Source organism: Myotis brandtii, unplaced genomic scaffold, assembly GCF_000412655.1.
Source record: "Myotis brandtii unplaced genomic scaffold, ASM41265v1 scaffold470, whole genome shotgun sequence".
Lineage (NCBI taxonomy): Eukaryota > Metazoa > Chordata > Mammalia > Chiroptera > Vespertilionidae > Myotis > Myotis brandtii.
In genome coordinates this window covers 2,885,697-2,896,545 of record NW_005367953.1, presented here as the reverse complement: position 1 = coordinate 2,896,545, position 10,849 = coordinate 2,885,697, and the positions used below count along the sequence as shown (strand labels likewise).

General features: G+C 42.7%; 1 long non-coding RNA gene and 1 pseudogene across 1 annotated transcript; both read left to right on the top strand.

Annotated features, from left to right (window-relative positions):
* The first annotated feature begins 3,325 nt into the window (after window positions 1-3,325).
* Window positions 3,326-5,107, top strand: LOC102248548 (annotated as a pseudogene).
* Window positions 5,108-7,147: 2,040 nt separating this feature from the next.
* LOC102248359 lies at window positions 7,148-9,730 on the top strand. Its single transcript, XR_314153.1, has 3 exons — window positions 7,148-7,220; window positions 7,404-7,472; window positions 9,580-9,730. It is a non-coding gene; the product is annotated as an uncharacterized LOC102248359 (long non-coding RNA).
* The last annotated feature ends 1,119 nt before the right edge of the window (window positions 9,731-10,849 follow it).

Below are 10,849 nucleotides of genomic sequence, written 5' to 3'. Positions count from 1 at the left end.
ATAAGCAGCACCCCCAAAGCCCCATTTGTGTTCACGCCCCAGCCTGCCCGCCTAAGAAACTCCTATCCTGGTCAAACTCTAGATTAGCTTTGCTATTTTCCAACTTCACATAAATGGACTTGTGCAGTGTGTGCTCTTTTGTCTGGTTTCTTTTGCTCCAAATTACCGATGGGATTTATCTTCATTTTCTCATGAGGCAACAGTTTGTTCACTGTCAATACTATATAAGAAATGCCTTTGTGTGTTTGTTTATTTGTTTCAGGAGCATCTAGACAAACAATTGTTCTGAGGAAACCAGGTTGAGGCACATGGATCCCAGTGTTAGAATATAAAGGCTTTAGTCAAAAGAGGGAACAGTGAATAAGATGACCTTTTGAAATAGCCTGAAATCAATTGTTAAGAAGCAGCTGTTTGAGGGAAGAAATGGAATAGTAAAAAGAGCTCTGTGAGATAAGCCAGAAAAACAGTCTTGGAAAGAAATGCCCAGAACCGAATCGGGGACCTTGGTTGAAAAGAAAAGAAAATTTGGCCTCTGAAAAGGTTTTGATTCAGGCTGGCTTTGCTCTCTTCAGCAAAACCTTTCTTCCTCTGCCTGTGAAGTTCTGCCCTCAAAGGCCAGTTGGTCTGAAGGCAGCAGCTCTGTGAGGGAGCAGGTCTTGCCACACCCTCTCACACATTGTATGATATTTGACTGAACAATTCCTCGCCTAACAAGGCATTTGCATTCTCCTTCTACCTTTTAAAAACACAAGGTATCAAAAGCTCTCTGTGTGTTTTCGATATTTCCATTACCGTGAACTATCACTTTGTGAAAGTTTGTAACTTACTAAATTGTTGTTACCAGCTGGTTCTGGTATTAAGGATACTGAACTTTTTACTAGTGCTTCAGAAAACTACCTGCATTTAAAACATACCTTACTTTCTTTTCATTATAAAGGTTTTTATTAGCGCAATTATCAAAATGGCCCCAGAAATACTGAGTAATGCCATGTTATGAAAATAAAACTATCCCTTTCTTCCCCCCTTAAAAAATATTCACACAAAACTTTCACTACGAAGAAAAAACTCATTCAAAGTCATTTACTACAGTTTTTAAAAGATATTAATTGATTCCAGTGAATTTGGAAAGTATTTATTCTGTGACTCTAAGCTTTCCTTTACATCTTTCTATTACAAAAGGTTCACTAAACCTATCACAGATTTCCAGGATGCTGGCTTAAAATACCGGTATTCATCAGGAACAAGAATAGAGGTGTTGGAATATTTACCAGGGGTATTAGTAAGAGAGAGTAGGAGTGGTCTGCCAGCACATAGATAGTTTGAATTCTAGTTTTACAACCAAACCCAACATTCATTGCACTACAATATCTATAGTAATAAAAGGGTAATATGCTAATTAGACCAGATAGATTGGACATCTTCCGGTTGTCCGGTCCTCCTTCCAGACAAAGCCATGGTGGCAGGGGCTGAGGAAGAGGCAGTTAGGGGCAATCAGGCCGGCAGGAAGTGGCGGTTAGGGGTGATCAGGCAGGCAGGCAGAGTTGTTAGGAGCGATCAGGCAGGCAGGCGAATGGTTAGGGGTGATCAGGCAGGCAGGCGAGTGGTTAGGGGTGATCAGGCAGGCAAGCAGAGGTGGTTAGGGGCAATCAGGCAGGCAGGTGAGCAGTTAGGGGCAATCAGGCAGGCAGATGAGCAGTTAGGGGTGATGAGGCAGGCAGGCGAGTGGTTAGAGGCGATCAGGCAGGTAGGCAGAGGCAGTTAAGGGTGATCAGGCAGGCAGGCAAGTGGTTAGGGACAATCAAGCAGGCAGGCAGAGTGGTTGGGGACGATCAGGCAGGCAGGCAGGCGAGTGGTTAGGAGCCAGTGGTCCTGGATTATGAGAGGGATGTCCGACTGCCGGTGTAGGCCCAGATTGTGAGAGGGTGCAGGCCGGGCTGAGGGACCCCCGCCCCATGCACGAATTTTGTGCACTGGGTCTCTAGTAATAAATATTTTTCAAAAGGGTTGGGGGGAGAGGAAATCATACAAACAAAAGGCTAATCTCCAAAGTTGTAATTCTGAGTTTTAAAGCCATCACCTAAAGCAATCGCCTGGGAAACTTGTTTCTTAAAACTCTGATGCCCGAGCCTTATATCAAACCTATAGAATCAGGATCTATAAGAGTAGGGTATTTGTACAAGGTCACTGAGTAATTCTGAGACAACCAGGAAAGTTTGAGAACCATCATTTAAGAAAATGACTGGTCTCTAAAACAAGATTCATTAACCACTAGGTGGTGCCAGGTTATCAAAGATGGAACTTTCTGGAACATGTATTTTCCTTTCAGTATGCACAGTACTCATTTTTTTTCTCTCCACATGTACCCAAACTTTTAGAAAAGGATAATGTCACACCAAAATAAACATGTCACTCAGTATCAGTTTGGCAGTTTTTCCTTGAAATCATTTTGGTTATGACAGGCAAGCTTGTTCTGAGGGACTCAGGGCAGTGTTTCAGCACTCCTGACCTTAGCATCTTCTTTTCTGGCTGCAAATGCTAGAAAGAAGGAAATCCACTGGGAATAGTGCCTGGTCAGCAATGTTTGATTGGATAAGAGAGAATGAAGTGACAAGTTCCTGAAAGCCATCCAAAACAATGACTTCGAAAATATAGAAGAATCATCAGTTTACTCATTTCTAACTCTCACTGCTTTTGTGCAAAAGTATTTGACAACTTCTTTAACAGTTTTATCCTTTCTTCTTTCTCAGACTTGTTTCATGTTTTTAAAAAAATCCTGTGTGGATGATAATCTCATTTCAAAAATTTTTTTTTTTTATTGCTTAAAGCATTACAAAGAGTATTACATATGTGTCCTTTTTTTCCCCACCCTTGACAATACCCCGGCTTCCCCTACCCCCCAGTGTCTTATGTCCATTGGTTATGCTCCTATGCATGCATACAAGTCCTTCGGTTGATCTCTTAAGAATACATTTGTTTGAAAGTTGCTTCACATGTAGCCTTACATGTATTTCAATACTTTTTATTTGTAAATGTGCTTTGAACAGAAATGGAGTACAGCTCAGCAAGACAAATAATACATTTATTCTATTAATTCTACAAGTATCTATTGAGTAACTGTATGGTAGCAGGCACTGTGTTATATACTAGCATAGAAATACAGGGCTGAGCAAAACAAATAACACAGAAGCTTTCGTGTACTTGCATTCTAGTTGGGAGAAACATCTGGGGAAAACAAAGAAAGTAAGTAAAAGAGCAAAATAATAACAGAGTGACAACTCTTTTTTTTAAAATAAAACAGACCATTCAGGTAAGGCCCTCCAGAGAAATGGCTCTGGTACCCAGGCCTGAAGTGAATGTATACGGTTGTGAGCCAAAACTGAGCAAAAATAAGCTAAAGAGACACCTGAACATTGAGGAGAAAGTAGCAGAGAAGGATGCCAAGAAGAAGGAGCTCCGTGAAGAGCAACTAGCCAGGCCAATGCTGCTGCCTCCAACCACACCACTGACAACAATGTGGGTGCCAAGGAGAAGATCCTGGGCTCAACCAATACTGCAAGATCTGCAGCCAAGCAGTCTACCAACTAAAGGTCATTGGGGAAGACCCATACCCACACAAGTTCCATGTAGATGTCTCGCTCACTCACTTCATCCAAGAACAAAGTCAACTGCAGCCTAGGGACCACCTGAGGGACATCACCTTAAAGGTGACAGGTGGGATCCATGACAAAAGAGCTTCTGGGGAAAAACTCATCTTCTATGACCTCTTAGGAGCGGGGGTCAAATTGCAAGTTATGGCCAATTACAGGAATTATAAATCAGAAGAATTTATTTATGTCAATAACAAACTATATTGGGGAAACATAATTGGGGTTCAGGAGAACCCTGGGAAAACCAAAAAGGCTGAGCTGAACATCATTTCCAATGAGAGTTGAACATCATTCCCAATGAGACAGCACTCCTTGCTTGCATATGTTACCTCATCTTCACTTTGGCCTTAAAGACAAGGAAACACGATATTATCAGATACTTGGACTTGATTCTGAATGGTTTTGTAAGGCAGAAATGTATCATCTGCTCTAAGATCATCACATTTATAAGCAGTTTCTTGCGTGAGTTGGGATTCCTAGAGATTGAAACTCCCATAATGAACACCATCTCAGGGGGAGCTGTGACCAAGCCCTTTATCACCTACCACAATGAGCTGGACATGAATTTATTTATGAGAGTTGCTCCAGAACTCTACCATAAAATGCTGATGGCTGGTGGCATTGACCGGGTTTATGAAACTGGATGCCAGTTCTGGAATGAAGGAATTGATTTGACTCCCAATCCTAAGGTCACCACCTGTGAGTTCTACATAGCCTACACAAGCTATCACGATCTCATGGAAATCATGGAGAAATTATTTCGGGGATGGTGAAGCACATTAACAGCAGTTACGAGGTCACCTACCATCCAGATGGCCCCAACGGCCAAGTCTATGAGACTGATTCACTCCACCCTCCAGAGAGTCAGCAAGATAGAAGATTCTGAGAAAGCCTTGTGGGAGAAGCTACCAGACACTAATTTCTTCAAAACTGAAGAAACTCTCAAAATTCTTGATGATACCGGTTGAATGCTGTTGAATGCCCTCCACCTAAGACAATAGCCAGGCTTCTTCATAAGCTTGTTGAGGAGTTCCTGGAAGTGGCACACATCAATCTTACATTCATTTGTGATCACTCACAGATAATGAGACCTTTGGCCAAATGGCATGACTCTGGATATGACTGAATGCTTTGTCATGAAGGAAATATGCAATGCCTACACCAAGCTGAATAATCCCATGTGGCAACAACAGCTTTTCAAAGAACAGGCCAAGGAAGCCAAGGCCACTGGCAATGATGAGGTCATGTTTATAGATGAAAACTTATGCACCACTCTGGAATACGGGCTGCCCCCCACAGCTGGCTGGGGCCTGGGCTTCGGCCGAGTCACCATGTTTCTCACAGATGCCAATGACATCAAGGAAGTACTTCTGTTTCCTGCCATGAAACCCAAAGACAAGAAGGAAAAGGTAGTAATTGCTGATACACTGGAAAACACAACAGCTGGCACTTCTGTCTAGAACAGGGGTGGGCAAACTTTTTGACTCGAGGGCCACAATGGGTTCTTAAACTGGACCGGAGGGCCGGAACAAAAGCATGGATGGAGTGTTTGTGTGAACTAATATAAATTCAAAGTAAACATCATTACATAAAAGGGTACGGTCTTTTTTTTTTTTTTTAGTTTTATTCATTTCAAATGGGCCGGATCCGGCCCGCGGGCCGTAGTTTGCCCACGGCTGGTCTAGAAAATAATAATTGCAAGTCACATGATTCAGGTATCTTTGCAAAAGGTCAAGGACTTCAGGGAATTCTTGTATTTTGCTATCTACTTGACTATTGTAATTCAGTCACCAGAAGAGGGAAAAAGAATTAAGAATTCCTGTTTTACTCCTTGTTATTAAATAGACTGTCTCTAAAGAACGAGGAGGAGGAAGAGGAGAAAAAAAGAAGAAAGAAGAGGAGCAAGAGGAGGACAAGGAGGAGGAGGGGGGGAGGAAAAGGAAGAGGAAGAAAAAAAGGAAGAAGAAGAAGAAACAAAAATCTATATATATAAAAGGCTAAGCAACCATCTAACCGTCCGACTGGTATCTATGACATGCAATGACCACCAGGGGGCAGACACTCTGACCAGTAGTTATGACGTGCACTGACCACCAGGGGGGCAGATGCTCAACTCAGGAGCTGCCAAGCTGTGGTGACTTGGCAGCAGCAGTTCTCAGGTGACACACCCTGGAACCAGAGAGGAGGGAGCCCGATTCTGGGATGCATCACCTGAGAACCACCCTCTTGCAATCCAGGACCCCTTGGGGGATGTCGGAGAGCCGGTTTTGGCCCGATCCCTGCAGGCTAGGCCGAGGGACCCCACCTGCCGGAGGGACCCCACTCACTCTGCCACAGTGCCACCCCAGGTGCAGCTGGCCGGGGAGGGACTGCAGGAGGTTGGCTCCAGGGTGTGTCCTGCCTGTCTCACACAGTCCTGCCTTGCCAGTCACCTTCTAATTAATTTCCTTTCCGTGTGCACTAATCTGTGCACCGGGGCACTAGTTAAAAATAAAGCAGAGTGGCCCTAGCTGCTGTGGTTAGAGTGTAAGGGCACATATCTCAGTTGCAAGTTTGGTCCGAGGCCCTGGTCCGGGCCCATGCAGGAGGCAACTAATCGATGTGTCTCTCTCACATCGATGTTTCTCTCTCTTTGTCTCTCCCCCACCCTTCCACTCTTTCTAAAAATCAATTAAAAAGATATCCTTGGGTGAGGATTAATACAAATAAATAAATAAAGCAGAGTGATGTATAGTTTCTGCACAAGGTGGAGCTGTTTTTGACAGGGTGGTCAGGAAAGGCATCCCTGAGGACGTGACATTTGAGCTAAGAGTTAATGGTGACACGAAGAGCTGGAGGTCCAGCTATCTAGGTGGAGGGCAGTGCAAATGCAAAGTCCTGGGGGCAGGAACAAGCCTGGCACGTTGCAGATCAGGAAGAAAGCCAATACCGGGAAGCGTCAGCCAAATGAGGTTGGCAACGTGAACAAAGACCTGGTCAGAGCCATAGATCGCAATTTAGATTTTATTTTTTGTGAAATAGGAAATCATCAGAAGGTTTCCAGGAGGAAAGTAACATGGCCTAATTTTTTTTTCCCCCCAAGATCATGTGGGCTCCTGATTGTAGAGGGACACAGCTGAATTTATAAGGTGCCCATAGTAGGCTTTTAGGTTGAGGAGATGCCTGTCAAAGGCCTCCAGTTCCCTTATTTGTCTGAGTAGTACCCATGTGGTTTATGAAGAGTTGCCTAACTAATGACTGTGCTACATATCCATACATGGAATGGTAAGTAGGCTTTAAAAAAATTGGGCACAAATTACATAATCAAATTATTACTGTATTTATAACTTCGTCACCAATCATATGTGTGATTTGTATCTGTCCACATCATGCAAAATCTCTGAACTTTCATTGCTGTGGCTGTTAATAATAAGGCAGTAAAATGAGGGTTAATATTTACTAAAGCTGTGACCCGTAATTCAAAGTTTCTAAATCAGCAGAAAGTATTTTTACCAGTGATCAAAAGAACCTCGGGCTAACTTTCCTCAAAACAATAGCTTCTGATTTTTTCTAATTTCTTTCTTCAACTATAAGGTGAGACAGCAGAGAGAAAGAACAGAGCTTTGCTGAGGGCCTTTTCTCATCACCGTTTTTGCAGAAAAGAAAACAGGAATACGGGGACATTAACCCTTAGTGTCGGAGGCTCCTAACACGGTAGGCTTGAGGCGGGATCAGAAGCCAGCTTTGTCTTACGCTGAAGGTGTGTTTTTCCTTCAGTGCAAAAACCTGGAGTGCAGTCGATAGGAAAAGAGAAGAAGAAGGACTTCCATGACAGACCTGAGAAAAGTGAGTGGTGGGTACTGCTGTAAGCTTCGTGCAGGGAGATGAAGAGGAGCGGGAGGACTGGGGGAGGCTGGGAGGAGGGGGTGTGGGAATGTGGTGGCAATAGTTTATAGGGCTACCAAATACAGTTTTGAGCTCTTTAATAGTGTCACCTACCCTACCCTACCACTATTCTTTCTTATTTCTTCTGATAACAGCCCTCTTAAATATATTAGGCCATTACCCCAGGAAGACCCTACCGCACTCCCTAAGTCCCTCCTAATCACTTGCTAAAACTGAAGACGCTCAAAGTTCCATTCATTTAGCTCAAGCAGTTAACAATAGTTCAGATTTAATTTCCCCTGGGAAGAGCTATTAGCTTCTTACCCTATTAGTAATATGAATATCGGATATGAAGCAGTTCGCTATTGCTGAATAACAAACTACCTCAAAACCTAGGAGTTTAAAACAATTGTTTATTATTTCTCATGAGTCTACAGCAGGGGTCCTCAAACTACGGCCCGCGGGCCACATGCAAATACAAATATTGTATTTGTTCCCGTTTTGTTTTTTTACTTCAAAATAAGATATGTGCAGTGTGCATAGGAATTTGTTCCTAGTTTTTTTTTAAAACTATAATCCGGCCCTCGAACGGTCTGAAGGACAGTGAACTGGCCCCCTGTTTAAAAAGTTTGAGGACCCCTGGTCTACAGGTTGGCAGGTAGTTCTACTGACCTAGTCCAATTAGATGTTGGGTGGGCTCAGTCCTGTATCTGTGGTCAGGTAACAGGTCATCTGAGAGCTGAGTGGTCTTTGATAGATGGAATAAATCAACTCTGCTCCATGTGGTCTAATGCTCCGATTCGGCCATGTTGTCATGGTGACCACAGAGAAACCAGACAGGAAGCAGAAACATGCAAGGCTTCTTCAGGTCTCGACTCAGACTGTTACATTATTTTTGTCACATTGTACTGGCCAAAGCAAGTCACAACACCAGCCCAACTTAGAGTGGGCAGAGACTACAAAGTTATCAGGCAAAGAGTATGGATACATAGAGGCCATTAAATTAATTGAAAGCATCAATGCCTTCAATCTAACACAGGGTGAACGAGCAAACTTCAATTGAAAGAGTAGAAAAGGGGAGATAAAGAATAAAAGTGATTTGCATTCCCAAGAATCTCATGCATGGAAATCTCTTGTTCTATTATCTAGTCTTGACCTCAAGCAAATTGTACTCTTCCTTCTCATTTTTAAAACATCATCCTAATATTTCCTATCCAAGAAAATCATATCCTCACATACATATTGGTTTACAATGGTCTTAGATTAAAATTAACTGCATACTTAAAAATATTTAATCATCTTAGTTCAGCCAATTAGATTATTGTTTGATACAAAGTAAGTACCCTTTAATGACATTTTATTCTTCTTCTAATTAAAGTGCAACTTTAGTGTTTGCATTAATGACATGGAGGAACAGCTATAAAGAAGGAAGAATTTAAAAAGATCAACTTCCCTGTGAGTTCACTTTCTAGCCTGACAGGTTTATCATCAGTAAATATTTATTGAGCCCCCATAGTGAGGAAAGATCCATGATGAAGACATTATAAAACATGTTAAAAAAAGCATATTCTGATTATAGAAAGCACAGATGAGACAAGGGTGATAAAATATTAATAATATTTAACAATGAATATCACAGTTGTTAATTTAAGTAAGTCTTATTTAAATGATGTATAGTCATAAACTTAAAGGAGTAAACTGAAGACCATTTAGGGGAAACTGGGGTGGAACCTAATATGCTCACCACCTTCTCGAGTGAGGAATGACGTTGGGATTGGAGTGAGACAGGTCATCATGAGTAAGGGGTCAGTAAAAGTGACCCCACACCAGCATCAAGATAAGATAAAGCTCTTGAGGAGAGAAGGTAATATTATCTTAGGAGTTACATGCAATGTCTCTACGTGGTCATTTGCTGACCCACAGATGTGGGTTTCAGGTGTGGTTGAGCCGGTCCAGCTGAGCACACTTAGAAAGAGAAACCTTCAGAAGAGCAACAGGCCAGTGGCGGAAAGGGCTGTCATTGGCCAGATCAGGAGTCAACTCAAAGTTTCTTCCTGGCACTCCACAGAGTTCCTGAAGATCAGCTGGCTTCTAGAAGATGTGGAGAAGACAGCAGTCCCTGCCAGCAAACAGTACCCAGCAGACAATCCAACCGCAAGTTCTGATCTGGAAGACTATGTTCCCTGGAAAGAAACTGAAAATAGATGCAGACCTGAAATCGTAAGTGACAGGTCTCCGACCTGGAAAAAAACAGTTGAGAGTCGAATGCTGCCTCTTTGCTATCTATAACGTCTTTTTGGAATCTGTAGGACAGAACGTCTCCTTGTGCAGGAGGTCTTTGGTTGCCCACTGGGGGCATTTTTCTTGTTTATCGTCAAGGGCTTGGGCACAAATAAGAGTGGTCCCGCATGCTTTAATGTCCTCTGGAACAGCCTGACAGGGTGCATTTTGCCTGTAGGCTTACTGCATAGAAGAACTGGCAGAGTTTGTGGTTTTTCATGTTATACGAGCTGAAGAAAGAGAAATCAAGAGGGAGACATGAGCAATGCTAGCAAAGGCTTAAAAAGCGTGGTTTGGCTCAGTGGATAGAGTGTCGGCCTGCAGATGGAAGGGTCCTGGGTTTGATTTCGGTCAAGGGCACATGCCTGGGTTGTGGGTTTGATCCCCAGTGAGGGGCATGCAGGAGGCAGCCGATCAATGATTCTCTCTCATCATTGATGTTTCTATCTCTCTTACCTCTCCCTTCCTCTCTGAAATCAATAAAAAAAATTTTATTTTTTTTTAAAAGCGTGGTTGCCATCTGGGACACAATTCGTTCAGAACTAGGTCTTTCCCAGTGAAGGAAAAAAGGGTTCAGAACACACTTGCACTTTCACACTTGCCGTGTCAGCTCTGTAAGTCCTGGTTTTAAGTTCCTTTTCATCTAAAAAGATGGGTTTGGTTTTAGGTTACATTTCTTTGACTTCCTTGTAAACAGACACTACGTGTTAGGCTTTGGGTTTTTTAGCTCTTGCTTTATTTTCTAGTTTAAATTTTGTGCAACTACTAGCAGAGTACTAAGTACGTGTATTTATTTTTTAAAATTCCTCTAGAATTCCAACTACAATTGCTTAAATAAGCCTCAAAGAATCCTATCATCAAAGGAAAGAGAATTTTATGGGAGGTTATTCGGCTCAACCCAGACCAGGGGCAATAAAGAGAAAGCCTCCAGGAAGACATGTGAACGCACAAACACTGTAAGGGCAGACACTGTGTGTGAGGCGTGATGGAAACAGGAAATACACGATGAAATGTAAATGGGCCGAGGAGACTAGGAGCCATGTGCTTTGTTTCTCTGG